Below are 16431 nucleotides of genomic sequence, written 5' to 3' on the forward strand. Positions count from 1 at the left end.
GTGGTTTATGAATGGTTGTAGCTTGTGAAGCCCAATACCCACACAGAAAGCTGAACTAGAACCAAATCTCACTTTCCAATGGCCCAAACTGCTTTGAAATGGGCTGAGACGTACATAAATCATTTGCAGACCAGACTGTGGATCAGTATGCCAAAGCAAACTAGAAGCAAGATTCTCAACACTGACTTACAGCTTAAAGCGTGGCATACGTTGCAACTTTTTCCTGACCGAAAGCTACCCACTTGGACAGGAATAAACCATTTGATCGACATGTTAAGTCACCAACCACAGTATGATTTAGTTTTACAGTCCATTTAAAGGAGGATTTATTTGAAACAGGTCATACCCACAATAAATGTTTTGTCAACAGATCAAATAAAATGTTACTTGTGTAAAATAAATTTGATGCATTTTAGTCATTTCCAGTAAAACTGACTAAAAATAATGAACATGACATGACAAAATGTAATGTAATAATGTAGAGGATATTTTCATAAAAAAGGCATAAATATGTACATTCTGAACTATTACACTAACCAACAATCATTAAAATAATAGTACATCTCCGTGAATGCTTGAAGAAAAATTTTGTCCATAAGTAAAAACTTACTAATTAGAAAACAAAGTGAAATATAAACATATAGTTTACATACTACTAAATTACACAAGTATCTTTCAAAGATAACCTAGCAAACTTTGAAAAATCCAACGATTAGTTCATACTTCTGCCACTTGCGACTGCCACTATAAATGCCACTGGTCAAAATGTAATATTTCTTCTTTAATACCTAGACGGTTCATACTGTATACTGACTTACCATTTAGAGTGTAACATTCTCTGTCTGAGCTGTTTAAAAAAAAAAAAAAAAAAATTCTCCAAAGGTCATGTAGGCAATATGGAGAATTAAATATTTGATCAGTAATAAAGCCCTTGTTTTTTTATGAATTATTTTATTCCCTACTCTACCACCCTAAAAGCTTTGTAAGTGAACTGAATGACCCGTCTCTATACTACGCGAGTACGCGCAGAACCAAAGTGAAAGATCAACAAATCACTTCCATTCCCAGAGCAGATACAGGATAAACCCTTTTGACTAGAATCATTAACACTGCTCCATCTTTCAGAGGAATCCCCTCTGGGATTTTAATGAATGGAAAGTCTGACACTGAGAGATGGAGATGGTGAGGAGATGAAAGGAAGAGGCTTAGAAGTGCAGGGAGGACGTGCTTACTCAGCAGCTAACTCCAATGATCTCACTTCCTCTCCCACCATTGGTCAACAAGACTGGTTGGAAAAGAAAAAAATAAATATTAATATATACAAACCCCATTTCCAGAAAAGATGGGACGTTTTGTAAAATGCAATAAAATCCACAATCTGTGATTTGGATTATTGCGATTATGAAATCGCAAAGGCTGCCATTTTTTTTTATGCGCAGCTTGTCAGTGACGTACGGCTCTGCTCCATCTGAAAGCACTGTGAGTTTGAGTTGCTTATAACGTGCATTTGAAAAAGCAACCCGCGTCAAACATCTTTCCAAACATGAGAAGCATTTATGAACCTCTTGTCCAACAAAAGACAACATTTAATAAATCAAAGCATTTCAATCTTCTGTTTATTCAGCTACAGCGGTAGTATGATGCCCATAGGGATTTCCTTGAATGACGTGTGTTGTAGAGGTCTACACGGGTCCAAAATTCCATACCCGAACTCGAAGGGACCCGTAATGTGCTACACAGAACTGACCCAGTCCCGTCTATTATTTCAAAAGCTAGACCAGGAACCGTGCAGATCCGAGAAATCCCATAAATGTACTACCCGGACCCGACCTGGACCCGTCTATTATTTGAAAGCTGGACCCGAACCCGGCAGGAAGACATAGACCCAATTTGTCACACATATTCCACACTAAATTGCTATTAACAAGTCAATAAACCAGTTGCGAAAAATAAAACTTTTTGTCTTACCTAATTTTAGTAGCCGTCGATCGTCTACCCTTCCTTGTGCCTGACTGTGATGCATTACAATCCTCCGCAAGAAGGTTCTATCCATGTTATTCCTCTCGGTTTTCCAAGCTTAATCCACTCATTATTTCAGCTTCAAAAGTCCACTTGATGCCACGGTGACGGATGACAAATGTGACTTCGCAGATTTGCATTTCGACTCCAGTTTACTCGCATAACTTTGACTGTTTGCCCTTTTGAACTATAATAACGATTGCTCGTTTAGTGCCATGGCCGCTGACGTTAGCATTATTTATTTGCTATGATCTCTGTGCTTTCTGCGCCGAGTCTGACCACCAAAACTTTAATATTAAACATGACGGTTCATTCATATTATTATAAAAATGGGACAAAGTGTAAAGTGCGGCTTGGCGGATTAAGTCCCACCTTTTAAGTAAAAGAGCCAATGGTCAATTGGTAAATTCATTGTGTCACTGCAGAAGCTCTGGTTGCCATAGAAACATGAGGCGCTTGAGACTGCACATTCGCGTTAGCTGCCTGGAGCAACCTGAAGAGCTTTTTAGCGCAATTTGTGTGTTTTTGAACCTTTTTTTCACGTCTCACACTTTTCTTATCCTAATTTTACAAGTTGCAATTTACAAAAAACACACAAGCAGTGCTGACTGACTCTGATCACAGCCGGGTGTTCTCCAAGTCTAGACCCGAACCTTTACGGGTCCCAGGTCCTGGGGTGCTCCGTGTAGACCTCTAGTGTGTTGTCTACTTCTGCAGCGGGGCATATTTGGCGTGTCTGCGTGAGAGCGCCCTCTGGTGTTCAGATGGAGCAGCATTTACTACCGATCAGCCGTGCTGCACTGACAAGCTGCGCATAAAATAATCACAGCCTTTGCCAAATCGCGTGCGGTTTCATTTCAATTAATCGTGCAGCCCTAACAGAGACATAAACTGCCATCAAGATGACATCTTTCCTGGGAAGCAAGACAATGCCAGGCCTCATTCTGCATGTGCTACACAGAATGGTTTCATAGACACTCTACACCGCAGAATGGCTTTGCCTGACTGCCTGCCTGCAGTCCAGATCTGTCTCTTATTGAAAATGTATGGTCCATCATGAATCAAGGAGAATCAGGTAATGACGACCATGGACTGTTGAGCAGATGTCTTATATCAGGCGAGATTGGGTAAAAATTCCATTTGCAAAACTGCAACAATTATTAGATATCCTCAATTCCCAAATGATTAAAAATATATATATTTATAGGAAAGGTGATGTGACACAGTGGTAAACATGCCTCTGTCCCTACTTTTCTGGAGTGTTGTTTTAGCCTTCAAGATCAAAATTTGTTTATATTTACAAAAAACAATTATGTTGTTCAGTGAAAACATTGGAAACATTTTCTTCTTAGTAAATGTCTTTCAGTTAAATAAAGGTTCAAGAGAATTAACAAAATCACAGATTCTTGATTTTATTGCATTTTACAAAATGTCCCAATGTTTCTGGAAATGGGGTTATACATCATTGAGGCTCTCAGTGAATATTGTTTTATTGATTAGGAAAAAGTCTGAAGCTTTTCTATAAGGATAGAAAGGATTGTAGGAACAACCATTTATCAATTCTGATTCTGATCGGTGGACATGCACTTTTAAGTGTTGATTAATGTTGCGTTCATGTGTCACAATAGATACTTAATCGTTTCTAAAAATTTAAAAAGGTCTTGACATTCATTTATTACAAATACACAGGTTGTACATTAACCCTTAAATACTATTTTTAACTGTACATTACTCCTCATTATTTTTCCTTGTCTATCTGCGCTTGGTTCAGTAGAAATTAAAATAAGTCATTCCAGAGGTGGATGAAGTCATTGCATTTGATGTAAGATAATGAAAAGAGGCAGTTGTATTTGTGATAACGCAATGAAACATGCCAAATTGTGCGGACATAAATAATGGCCAGGATGTCATACAAAGAAATTATGAACACGCAAAAACGAGAGAACCAACAAAATATTAATAACTGATTATGTTGTAGTCAATGTATGCTTTTTCCTGTGAGCCTTTTGTTTTTCTATGCTTTCTTTTTTTTGCATGGTAAAATAAAACCTGTAGCTGTAGTTTGCATATATATTTATATACCTATTGTGTTTGTTAGTGTGCATCACGTACAGTTTGTGTGTTTATCTCTCAATATGGCGAGTTTCAAGTATTTTACACAGCTGATTCCTGGCAAAGGTCTGGATTAAGTTGCAGTCTGGCATGGTGCGATACGATGCTGACAGAACTCTTCCTCCTTTCACCAACCTCTCATTCAAATTCTCATTGACCCAGCAAGGGCACAGAGTTCACTGCAGTTAAACTACACTGTACTGCACTTATGAATCATGCCTGACTTTAGGTATTAGGCCAAGACTAAATAGCAATGCTTTGAAATCAGTCAAGCAAAGCATCCAAAGATTCACCACATGGATGTAATTATCTCATTTGATCCTCATTTATCTCTTCCTCGTTTCCATCTCATCCTATTCCCTGGCTAGTAATAAAGTCGTACTTTGCATAGCGATGTCTTTTTCGGCTGCTGGAAATTGTTATCTCAAGTTAGACAGGATTTTGTTTAAGTGTCTATTTATTTTTAACATCAAGACGGTTAGAATGAAACCACACAGCCAATTTGCAATTGATTTCTAAAGGTTTTTTTTTAATGTGTTTTTTTACTTAAGCATCATGCATTTGAGGGAAATCACACATATTAGTATAACTAAGTATTATAAATCCTTAATTCACATTAAAAGTGTAATTGTGCAAACTGTTCTTTTCAGTTTTAAGACATTTTGGTTTTAAAAAGAATCATACACAGTATAGAGTTGGTGGCATAAAAAACATTTAAAAAAAACATTAATATGGATTAACTCACCTAAAATGTTATTTTAAAACACGTGACCCGAATATGGCTAATTACAAAAAGTTCAGTATATATTTTCCAAGGCTGTAAAATCAGTTAGAAATACATGTATTTTGTATGCCATTGCAGCTTCACTATGCGATTTATTATGCATTCCCTTAATTGTGTTTATCGCTACATAAATGTTCTTTTAATGGACACTGGCAACTACGTTCACTTACTGTAGCTGATGCATATTTCATAACAGAAAATCTCAAAATAATGATACTGAAGCAGACCCATCAGAATAAGAATAAATTGACCTTATTTAGCAATTCTGACAAGTTTGTATTAAAATGGATGAGGTATCGTGACTATGCATCACACATTTGGACACTGGGGTAAGTTCAATGATGCAATATGATATTGGTGCGAATATGTCCTGTCAGCTGGCACTGTGACAAGGTCACACGGTGGATAGACATCCCATTAACCAGGTATTAAACTCTGCTTTAGATAAGGCTGTAGCTGAACTTCTAAAAAATGCAGCGCTAAAGCTATTGGCTTGCACTCGGCCAGACTGCTTGGATATTACTTTGACATCTTAAAGAAACGAGGGAGGTCACGAGAGGTCACAAGCCTCGTCTGGCTTATTTCCTGATGGGGTTTTGGCTCAGAAAAACATGTTCGACATCCCAAATAAACATTCGAGGTGGCCCAAGAGACTTCTTTTTGAACATTTCCATCTCTGTGCCTCTTTGTTTCTTCAATAGATGCTTTCTCTTTCTCTGTCTCCCCCTTAGACAGTCTGCCTCAGAATTAGGCCAGCAAACCATTATAAATGATAAAAATGATAAAGCAGTTGAAAACGCTGGCCATGAAGAAAAGGGACTGCATTCCTTTCTGGAAGTAAATTTGCAACATCAAATCTTCCATCTAAAGCAAAGCATTGCCATAGTGGTTAAAGCTCAAGGCTGGTAACTGAAAAGTCACTGGTTCGATTTCCACATTTGAGGACTTTTCCCATGCATTCTACATTCATTTATTAAATATTTTTGCAAATGTTGTGTCCATGTCATCTGCTCTAATTTGTTGGTCCACTAGATGGCAAAACGCACTGGGCCGTTGCTTTCAGAAAGATTGCAAAGTAGTAAATAGATACTCCCAATTAAAAAAAATAATAATAAAAAAACAGAATTATCTGTGGAACACAATTGAAGATATTACGAAAAATATATTGTTTGTCCATATAATGAAAGTCAATACAGTCAAATCTTGTCCAAATGACAACATTGTCATTACACAGAGGAAAGAAAGTCATACAGGTTTGGAATGACATGAGGGTGAGTAAATTATGACAGAATTTTCATTTTTGCGTGAACTATCCCTTTAAATCCTTCACATGAAATTGGTGACTGAACATCCCAGGTCTGCTCACCTCTTCAATAAACTGTTCTGACATGCCACTAAAACTGAACACGATGTTCAAAATTCCCCAGTGAATCCCCAGCTCTTTCAAATGTGGCATAACTCAGTGTTTTTCAGAAAGCACTGAGCCTTTCAACGATTGAGGACACTGTATAAAATATAAGCAGCAGTTCACAAATGGTACAAAAGATACTACAAGGTCAGTTCTGCGTACACAGACATCTTAAGATGTTTTTCCAACATCTATAACATTTACTAGACTATAGTGGCATCATTCAAAGTAGTATCCCAGTAAGCTGCCTTAAAAAATTGTGTCAGTTATAAATGCAAACCAGTGCTCGGGTGGGACTGGAATACTGTGCCCTTGAGTCATCCCCTTAAATGTATTTGCTTCAGGGAAACATGCAGCTGTAATAACATTTCACATGTCATTTGGTAAAAAAGTTAAGTACATATGATGTTTTCTCAATTTCTCATGATTTCATACAGAAAAATGTATCATGTCAAAGCGTCAGAAAACAAAATATAATGAAAGAAATAAAGCATTAGCACCTATGGTAGTTTAAAAAAAAATTTTATTCGTGTTGTGCCAACCTTCCTGTAATTAATGCTGGTGCAAACTATTCCTTGCCCTTAATACACACACACACAAAGGCAGCATAGGTAATTCTGCTGCTAATTCTAAACAGAGTGGATGTGATTTGGCATTTCATGCTTTTCTCTGCATGGAGAAAACATGCCCAGATGGTCGCTATGCAAACTGGGAAGAGTTCAGAAAGGGAGAAAGGCCTTCACGTGCTTCTGCATGCAGATTCACATGTGGCAATCGCAAGCAGAAAAGCAAACGAGAGCTAAAGCATAGATAATTAAATACATGCAAGATGTTATAACGCCTACATATTAATTTGCCTATACATGCTGAATAATTGTTGATATTTAAATGTAGGCAGTCATGTTAAAGTACTTCTGATTCTCTAGTGATAAACCGATATAGTGAACAGTCCGATTAGCAAACATTGGACGAGCAAACAAAAAATTTTAGGCTGTCACATGAATGCATATTAACTAGCCTAAATGTGTTTATCACGTTGATATTTGTCTAATTTACATAACGGATTCATTCTGTTTTGTGCGATTTCTAAAAATGCACCCAAATTTCAGCTACTGAAAAAAAAAAAAAATTGACCGTTTTTTCTCCAATGGCGCATTTTGACAGCTCAGCGCCTATTTCGCACACACAAGGATAAATAAAACAGTTAAACGTATTAGCTGTGTGGACTCTCGGGTTGGGTTGACAATATCGATTTCTCGATTTTAATCGACACTGATATGGACTCTTAAATCTTAAGGTAGATCCTTTAGTCTATGCTGTTTTCTGTTAATGTGTGAATAAAACTTCACTAAAAATTTATAGCACCCCTACCACCCAATTACCACAATATGACAAAACAATATTTTAATAAGAAACAGTCTCAACTTTCAAATTTTGGGGATTTTATCATAGAATTCAAAGAATTAAGTTATTCTGACGCTCTTTGCTGTGACGGATCACTCACTATAGTCGCATCAGTTCAAGCAACAGCGCGCGGATTGAGCACGAATGAACCTATCATCTCTTCCTCTTTAGTTATAACACTAAACAAACATGAATTAACATCAAAAGGTAAATTGAAATATATATAGAACGACTTACTGCAGTGTTTCCCCTACCATTATATAAGGGGGGCGCCCCGCCCTCCTAACGGCTCCCCCCGCCCCCCTTGAAGTCAAGTAAATTTGATTTGATTTTCTTTTTAGCGCCAGATTACAATTTGTTATTTTATTAAAAAAAACTAAATAGCCCTTAAGTAATAAGTTATTTATCTTATTTCCACGATGGCATGTATTTTCTGTCTGTGTTTGCGCGTTTACAATTATCCCAATGAGTGCGCAAGCGCGCACACTCACACACAAACAAACACTTGCGTCAAATACAGATGAGCACTGGCGGACAGAGAGCGCGCGGCGGGAAATATGTCGCTGAACTGAAGATGGCAACACTCGCTCTACTGCGAGTAGCAGCCGGAGTAGCTCTCCTGCTCCAAGTCTACGCCCGTTTCACACATATTTCGTTTGCAGTGCGTGTGCGGTGAGTATTTTTTTCCGTACCCATGTTTACAGAGCTTTCACACTGCACGCGGATGCAGTCCGTCGATGATCGATCCGTTCCAGTTACGGTGCGTATACAGCAGTGCAGCGATCGTTTCCGCACCGAGTCTACTTTTGCCGTTTATATACTGTCTATAATTTTTGCTGTGCTGCAAACGCTGAATTAAAGTGACAGCGCATGTTTCGTGGTCAAAATGAACACAGATTGACCTGAAAATGTAGTAATTTCACCATAAGTGCGATGAATTAAATAAAATGTAGTAATCTCACCATACATTTATTTCATTTTTCACTTTAAGACCGGGGTAAAGCAAGGAAAACTACAATTTACCTCATCAAGAGCGACATAATGACATTCGTGGAGGTTCTTTGTGACATGCAAGATTTATTGTATTAAAATTTAAATGCAAAAGATTTTAATATAAATACATGGTTAAATATTTTACCACTTGCTTGAGCAACTTAATATATAATTATATAGAAGTAATGCATTGAATAATACATTGTTTAAATTGTGTTTAAACGTGAACGCGCGTTCACAGCAGTGCTGCGTCTGACAGGATTATTCTCTCCAATAAATGCATCATAGAAATAAAAACTTCTCACAAAAAAAGGCCATTTAAAATTTGTTTGTCATATAAATGTATTAACTAACATTAACGAACAATGAATGAGCAAAATATTTGTTAGTATTTATAAATCTTTTTTTAGTTGTTAAAAATAAAACTATTTAAGCTCTGGTCCATTAATATTAACAAATACTTCTATAAATTTAACAAAGGTTATTTGCAAAAGTCAATTTTAAAAAGATTTAAATATGGTTTTTTATTTTTTTAAAGAGATATCTTATGTTAAAAAATTTTTTTAAACATTTGTTTTATGTTAACTTTTACAAAGCATTACCCTCCCAGACAACCAATTAATGTGACACATAGATAGATAGATAGATAGATAGATAGTGTCTGTGTCAATTTTCCCCAACCAACCAACCAACCAACCCCCCCCCCCCCCCCCCCCCCCCAAACCTGTAAACCTAGGGGAAACACTGTACTGAAATGTTTAATCTCATGTAATCTCTCAATCAGTGTTTCAACAGAGAAAAGACATCAATTAAACAGCTTGTAAACAATGTCCCGTAACATTACCTGAGAAAAGCCATTCGATGCCCATTTCTCATTAAGAAATAAATAGGCATAGATAGTAGTATTTTGCTAAATATATGCACTGTATTACATATTCATTATATTTTTACTTAAAGGTATAGTGGAGGATTTTCCCGAATTTTAGAAAAGAACCGCCCTCTCCACTTTTTGAAAAAATGCACATGCGCAACACTCTACCTGCTCCCGAGAGGGAACACCTATTAAACGTGTGCACGAGAGAGCATGCACGAGCCTAGTTCTCCTCGTGCACGCTCTTGTTTACAAGTTGCTGTTGGCATGGCTCATACAAGCCTACTTTCCAAAAGAAGATTTGCACTTTTTCCACTATGTCAGACTCAGAAACATTCATGCAAGACAAAATGTCAAATGCCCTTCCGTGTTTTATTTACTTATTATACTGATCGATTGAGTGAGGACTCAAGACATGATCTGCAATGGAGAAGTAGCTTGTTGCATCTGTGTAATAAATACTATGGTGAACACATTGGAATTATCAAAAATGAACACACAAGGTTTTAGAACATTTCAGCGTGATACCTTTTACCATTTGGTCATAAGGCTACTTTAGACAAATTGAGATGTTTACCGTGTCTGCGCGGTGTGTGACTTGTGCCAGGGCTAGCATCGCTAATCATAGCTTACATTAGCTTTTACTAGCAGTGATTGATTTTAAATGGATTTCTCCAAATAGCATGCCAAACTTTACCTGTCGAGTAGAAACTTTGCGACTGAGGCATCAGTGTGAAGCACAACCTGTGCTTTTAGCGCACGCCAGCGTGTGAAATATTCTCCCAAAAACACTCTGGTCTTGTTTCTTTCTTCAGAGGCCTTTCTCTTCTTGTCATACAATTCGTAGACACTTTTTCTCCTGCGACCCTCTGACATCTTGAAAAAACCCGGTGAGAACGGCGAGCTTCAATGAATGGCTGAAACTGTAGCTCACCACACATATACACCTGAAAGCGAAAACTACCTAGGGACGAGCACGTACGATGGCCTTACGTAAACATATCACCAGAATGATTGACAATTAGGAGGACCAATAGTCTTGATGATCCACCCGGAAAAAGAAAATCCTCCACTATACCTTTAACCTGTAAGTGATGTCTTCATTATTTAATGTATGTTTGAATAAATAAATAAATGTATGTCCTGAAAACAAATCATTACAGACATTGTTTAAATGTTTATATTTCAACAACAAATATAAGTAGCAATATGGAAATAACATCACAACATTTATTTCCATAAATTTTTGGTCAAGATCTTGTATTGACAATGCAAGAGTCAAGCTCTCTGTAAAGTCTCCTCCAGCACATCCCAAAGACTTTCAATGAATTTAAGATCTGGACTCAGAGGTGCCAGTTCATGTGTGAAAATGATTATTCATGCTTCCTTCCAACCTATCTTTCACAATTTGAGCCTGATGAATCTTGAGAGTGTGATCCTGGAAAATGGCCATGATGTTTCTTCCTACATTGTTTAAGAAACGAAAAGCTACACACTCTGTCAATTAGCGTTAGAAGAACTAAAACATTTCTGTGCATCCTGAATTTCCAGTTTCGTCCCAGAGCATTCGTTTTGGTGCATCACTACTAAAACAAACTGATCGAAACCTTAAGAGCTGATATATACAGATCAGAGGTAGAGCAAGCCTCTCTCCAAGAGGCACAAAAATGTCTCAACTGGTAAATGGGTTATGCATTTATAAAACAGACCCAGACGGAATGTTTAATGAACAAAGTCATTTGCATTCTCTGCATGGTGCAATTTAATTATCATTGAAGTTCACAAAGTGAAATATCACCTATGAGTGAAAAACAAGCTCTGATGTATTTTGTGTAATGTATTTAAAGAGCTGTTGCATATCAACACTTAGAATGTGTAATTAGTAGGTGCAATAATGTTTATGTTGATGACAAAGGCATGTTATTTAGTTTTTTTGTTTACTGAATGTATGTTAATTACATAAAATTATGATTATTATTCTTTCCGAAACAACAAATAGCCAAAATATATTGTAGAGTATTTTACATGTATAAATATATGTCGATATCAGTCAACCCACTAGTTGTCATTTTGTCAATTTCAGAATTTAACAATTTTGTCCCCACATGACTTAAAAACTAGGGTTGTTCCGATTCTAGTATCGGAAATGCCGCCGATACCAAAAAAAATTCTGGCATCGGTATCGGCGAGTACATCTACCCATGTACCGATCCGATACCATTTTATTAAACAATACCTAGTTATGCACGCTAGCTTTGCTTTACGCTGCAAATCGGAGATCAATTCTTCTTCGCTGCTCTAAACAGTGGTTGCTTGTGGCAACACAGGAAGTTGTGCTGTTGCCACAAGCAACCACTGTTTAGAGCAGCGAAGAAGAAATGAAAACGCAAATTTTCAACTGCAGGCGCGCGGCAAGCGCATAATGTAAGAGACGCTGGCGCCCAACATCAAATGGCAAACGTAATGAAAACGGAACAAAATTGCGCTACTTGTTATTTTGTGCTTCACGGACCATTAAACAGTTTGGAACAATGCAGCGCGAGCCGATCTTGATCAAGCTAACTGTTACACTGTTGCTACACAGTGCTAAGAGATCCAGTGAAGAAAGCATTTGAATTCGCCACTGAAGTAATAACATCGCTGCGAGATCTACGTTAGTGAGAAGCATTCACATTCTCCGTTATTAACGGATCAAACAGCGCTGACGTGGAAATCAGGAACATTGTGCTTTCAAGTAACGTTACATTGGTTTTATTTTGACATTATGAATAAAATTGCTGCCCTCAAATGTTAATCTGAAATAAAATAAACATTTGTTTATAACTTAACTACTACAATATTACATTTAATTTTTTTTATAAGGAGCTGTTTTTGTTTTATATGTCAATTATAGCTCCATCATTGCTCAAAGTAAAAAATGATCATACTTTATGATGTTAATAAAAAAATAAAAAATGTAAATCAAGGAAATTTCTCTGGCATTTCTTTCTTTTTGCTGTATTGAAAACGTACCGAACCGTGACACCAGTGTATGGTATCGAACCGAACCATGAATTTTGTGGACCGTTACACCCCTATTATTCATATATCATTTTTTATATTCCTAGATTTATTTGTTGCACTTTTTTATACAGTTATATTGTAAAACTAAAATACCTTTTATAAAATAATTCTATCAATTCATACAGGGCTAGTATGAATTGCAGCTGTATACACACCCAGGTATCGGATTAGTACTCGGTATCGGCCGATACCCTGAGTCCAGGTATCGGAATCGGTATCGGGGAGGAAAAAAGGGTATCGGAACATCTCTATTAAAAACACTATTTTAAAACAGATTTTAAAACAATAGGCATCATGTATTCACAGAACACCCCACCTCCCAAATCAAAGCCATAGTCAAAGAAGACTCTCACATTTGCTGTCTTTACTGTTTCCTGCTCTCTTTGCTCTTGTTCCTGTAGACTTATTTCAGTCTGTTCTTCAAGTGATAGACACAAAGCATCCTTTGTATGCACCCGGTGACAACACACGCCGATATAAGACGCTCAGCCACTATGTTATTGGTGCCGGGCTTGTTAGAAGCACAGCCAAAGCCCCAAGGGCCTGAACGCTGGAGAATAGAGATGGGCCATAACACTGGTGCGTCGGATCCAGGAACCAAAAAAAGCACATATTTCCTCTTACATGTCCTCCTCCTCTCCACATTTTTTCCAGCTCTATGACATTTTATTCAGATCCACTTTACTATGGGTGTTGTCTTCATATCTCCCCTGGTGTCTTCTGAGAAAGCAGGCAATAAATCAGGTTACATAACCATATGGATGTAGTTTTTTTTTTTTATGTGAATGACCCCTGGACCCATATAACAGTTTTCATGGCTCATATCAAAACTAATTCTTCTTTCATAGACCACAGATGATGTTTAATAGGCTTCTTCTTTTTTTTATTCACTAGTGTGCGTTTTTATTTTAAGCTTTTAATCCAAAATAACTTACGGCCTGTTTGGTGTGTTGATGTTCTGGAACTACAGCTTAATTTGCTGAAACTGTAAATTAAATTTATGTAATTCATTTGAGATTATCTGAAAAGTTAAGGATACTTCTACAAGTGTACGAATGTAACCAGCAGTAAAACCATAGAGAAATGAAAATATATATTGTCAGACACCTTCTGGCTAATTCTTAAAATGCGTAATTTCTTCTTAAAAGCAGGGTTCAAAATGTGATAGAGCTGGCAAACTCTAAAGCTTAATTGACAGCATTTGTGGCATAATATTGATTACCACAAAAACCTGGGTTACAGTAAAGCACTTACAACAGAAGTGAATGGAGCTAATCTGTAAACATTAAAATACTCACAGTTTCAACTCTATAGCCTCAAGATGTAAACCAAGTGTGTTATGAATTTGGTGTGAAAATTCACAATTCTGTGTCAAGCTATATCCAGTTTTACAACTTTGTCACTATGACAATGCAATGATAATGGCAAACTCTATTGTGATAATGGCAAACCTGTTGTAAAAATTGATGAAAATAGTCCACATTCACTTCCATTTTAAGAGCTTTTTTTTTTTTTTTTTTTTTATGAAGCCAAGACCATTTATTTTTTTGCAATCAACATTATTCCACAAATGCTGTTGATTGAGTTTAACTTCATCTGAACCAGAAACATCACACCATCCCAGCTTCCCCTATATTCGTGAAGATTCACTCAGATGTTAAAGATAAATCTGTCTGTGACTCAATCCATCTGGAGCTGTGCTCTGGATGTGATGGATATACACTGAACAAAGGAAGCCCACATTTACCCGCTTGCAAATTGCACAGGGTTCACATCAGTCCACATGATGAGACGGGGAGGTGAGACAGATTGTAAGTGATTAAAGTGAGAGGTAAACGAGGGCAACTATTCTTCACATCTGCAGAACATACCCGGCTGAGTTACAGACAACTTTCAGATGGCAGCATATGAAGAAAATGCATCGAACTGTAAAAGAAAACCTACACTTACATTTTTAGCAAGTGATATAGATATAAGCAGGGCTCTACAATAAGGATGAATCACCGGCCGGGGCTGTACAGTATGCCTTACAAACTTAAAACGTTTGGTTTTCAGTGATGTGTTCAACACTGATGTTTTAAATTCTGCTCATTTGTGTGAAGATAACGTTATCCAGCTGGCTAATTGTAGAAATTGCAAAAATGACTTGTGGTAGTCTGGGAAGCATCAATAAGAATGTGAAGAAAACTAAAAACCAATCAGTAATGTTTTGCATCCTATTCAATCTTTTTAAAATGCATATGTTTCTAAATATTAAAACAAAATGTGCTAAATAGTGAAGAAAAATTAATTATTTAATTAAAGAAAACATTTAAATGTATAATATAAAAAATCTAATATTTCTAGCAATTATAAAAATGCATTGCTAAAATTTATTTTGCAGTGAAAATGTTTACAGGGGAAGTAAAAATTGGTCAACAGAAAAAGTTATCTGACAAAATCCTTATTGTATGTCTTTTCAGTAATTTTGATTATACAGAGATATAATCAGGTTAAATGCTTTTAAATCAGTTACTGTTTGTCTTCACTTGTTCTTGCACTGCAGTGTGACAAATTAAAATGGGAATATTCCATTAATGAGGCCATGAAAACTGAATTAATAATTACAAGAGTTGGCAAAATGCTGTTTAAAGTAGCTTTAGTTTAGCAGATCACACTGTTTTTTCAGGTCAACTATTCACATGTGTATCAGGGCTGTTGTATCCAGCACAAGTGCTTACAATGGACTTATGTGCAAAAATAGACAATGAAAAAAACAATAGACAATGCTCTGGGTGCAGTAAAGCTGTCAGATCGAATGGATGTAACAATCTCTTGGATGCTCCAGACAAATCTAAACAAAATCAGTATTAGAGCACAAACCTTTGCTTCATAGAAAATAAACTGAGCTCTGAACTTTGGGATTTTGAATTGCTAGAAAGTAGAACTTTAGACAAAAGACACTGCTCATAATTATATCTTGGGAGGTTTTCTATCAAAATTAGTTTAACCTTTTCAAAGCAGTAAGGAACAACATGAGCCACTGAATCATTAGTAATTAATTGAAAGAAGAACTTGCAAATGAACTGTGACCTATACTGGTTTCAATTACAAATCACAACAAGGTATGCACCAAAATTTTGGCCACCGAAAATGGCATTTTTGTTTGTTTTTTTGGCTGAAAGAGAAAAATAGGTTTCACTCTTGCTCCAGCCGTTATCACAGTGCGATGTGATGCTCCACTCAATATTCTCCTCTATGCACATTGAGTTGCTCAGTTGCTCACGGCCCATGCCAATGCTCCACTCAAGTACCGCTCATGCTCATCAGAAAAGCAAAAAGTCTCAAATAACGCATCGACATGAAATTTCTATGTAGTAGTAGACTTGTTTCTGTTTGCAATTATACTGTTCTGTAACGTGGTGTGGTATAGCTGTGGCTGGGCAACACTGGTAAAATGACGCTACCCTTCCGTTCGCTGATCCACTCCATGCTACGCTCTGATGATAATAGCTTTGTAGGCTACATAATTTGGCAGAATTTTCATTTCGGTGCATTCCTACACACCACCATTTAAAAACACTTTTATTAGACAGAAAAAAACATTGTTGTCTGTTTATATGACAGTGTCGTTTCACCAGTGATATTGTTTGGCTGGCTTGCATAACACATTAAAGTCATCAAGTAGAGATTGCTTTTCATTTGATATGCGGCCTTGAGGTAATCCAAAAATATCCCTGCAACAAATTAAAGTTTATTTCATATTAGAGCCATTAGTCAGTTGAAAAATTAATTTGT

This window comes from Abramis brama (assembly GCF_963993115.1).
Source record: "Abramis brama genome assembly, chromosome: 3".
In the NCBI taxonomy this organism is placed as follows: domain Eukaryota; kingdom Metazoa; phylum Chordata; class Actinopteri; order Cypriniformes; family Leuciscidae; genus Abramis; species Abramis brama.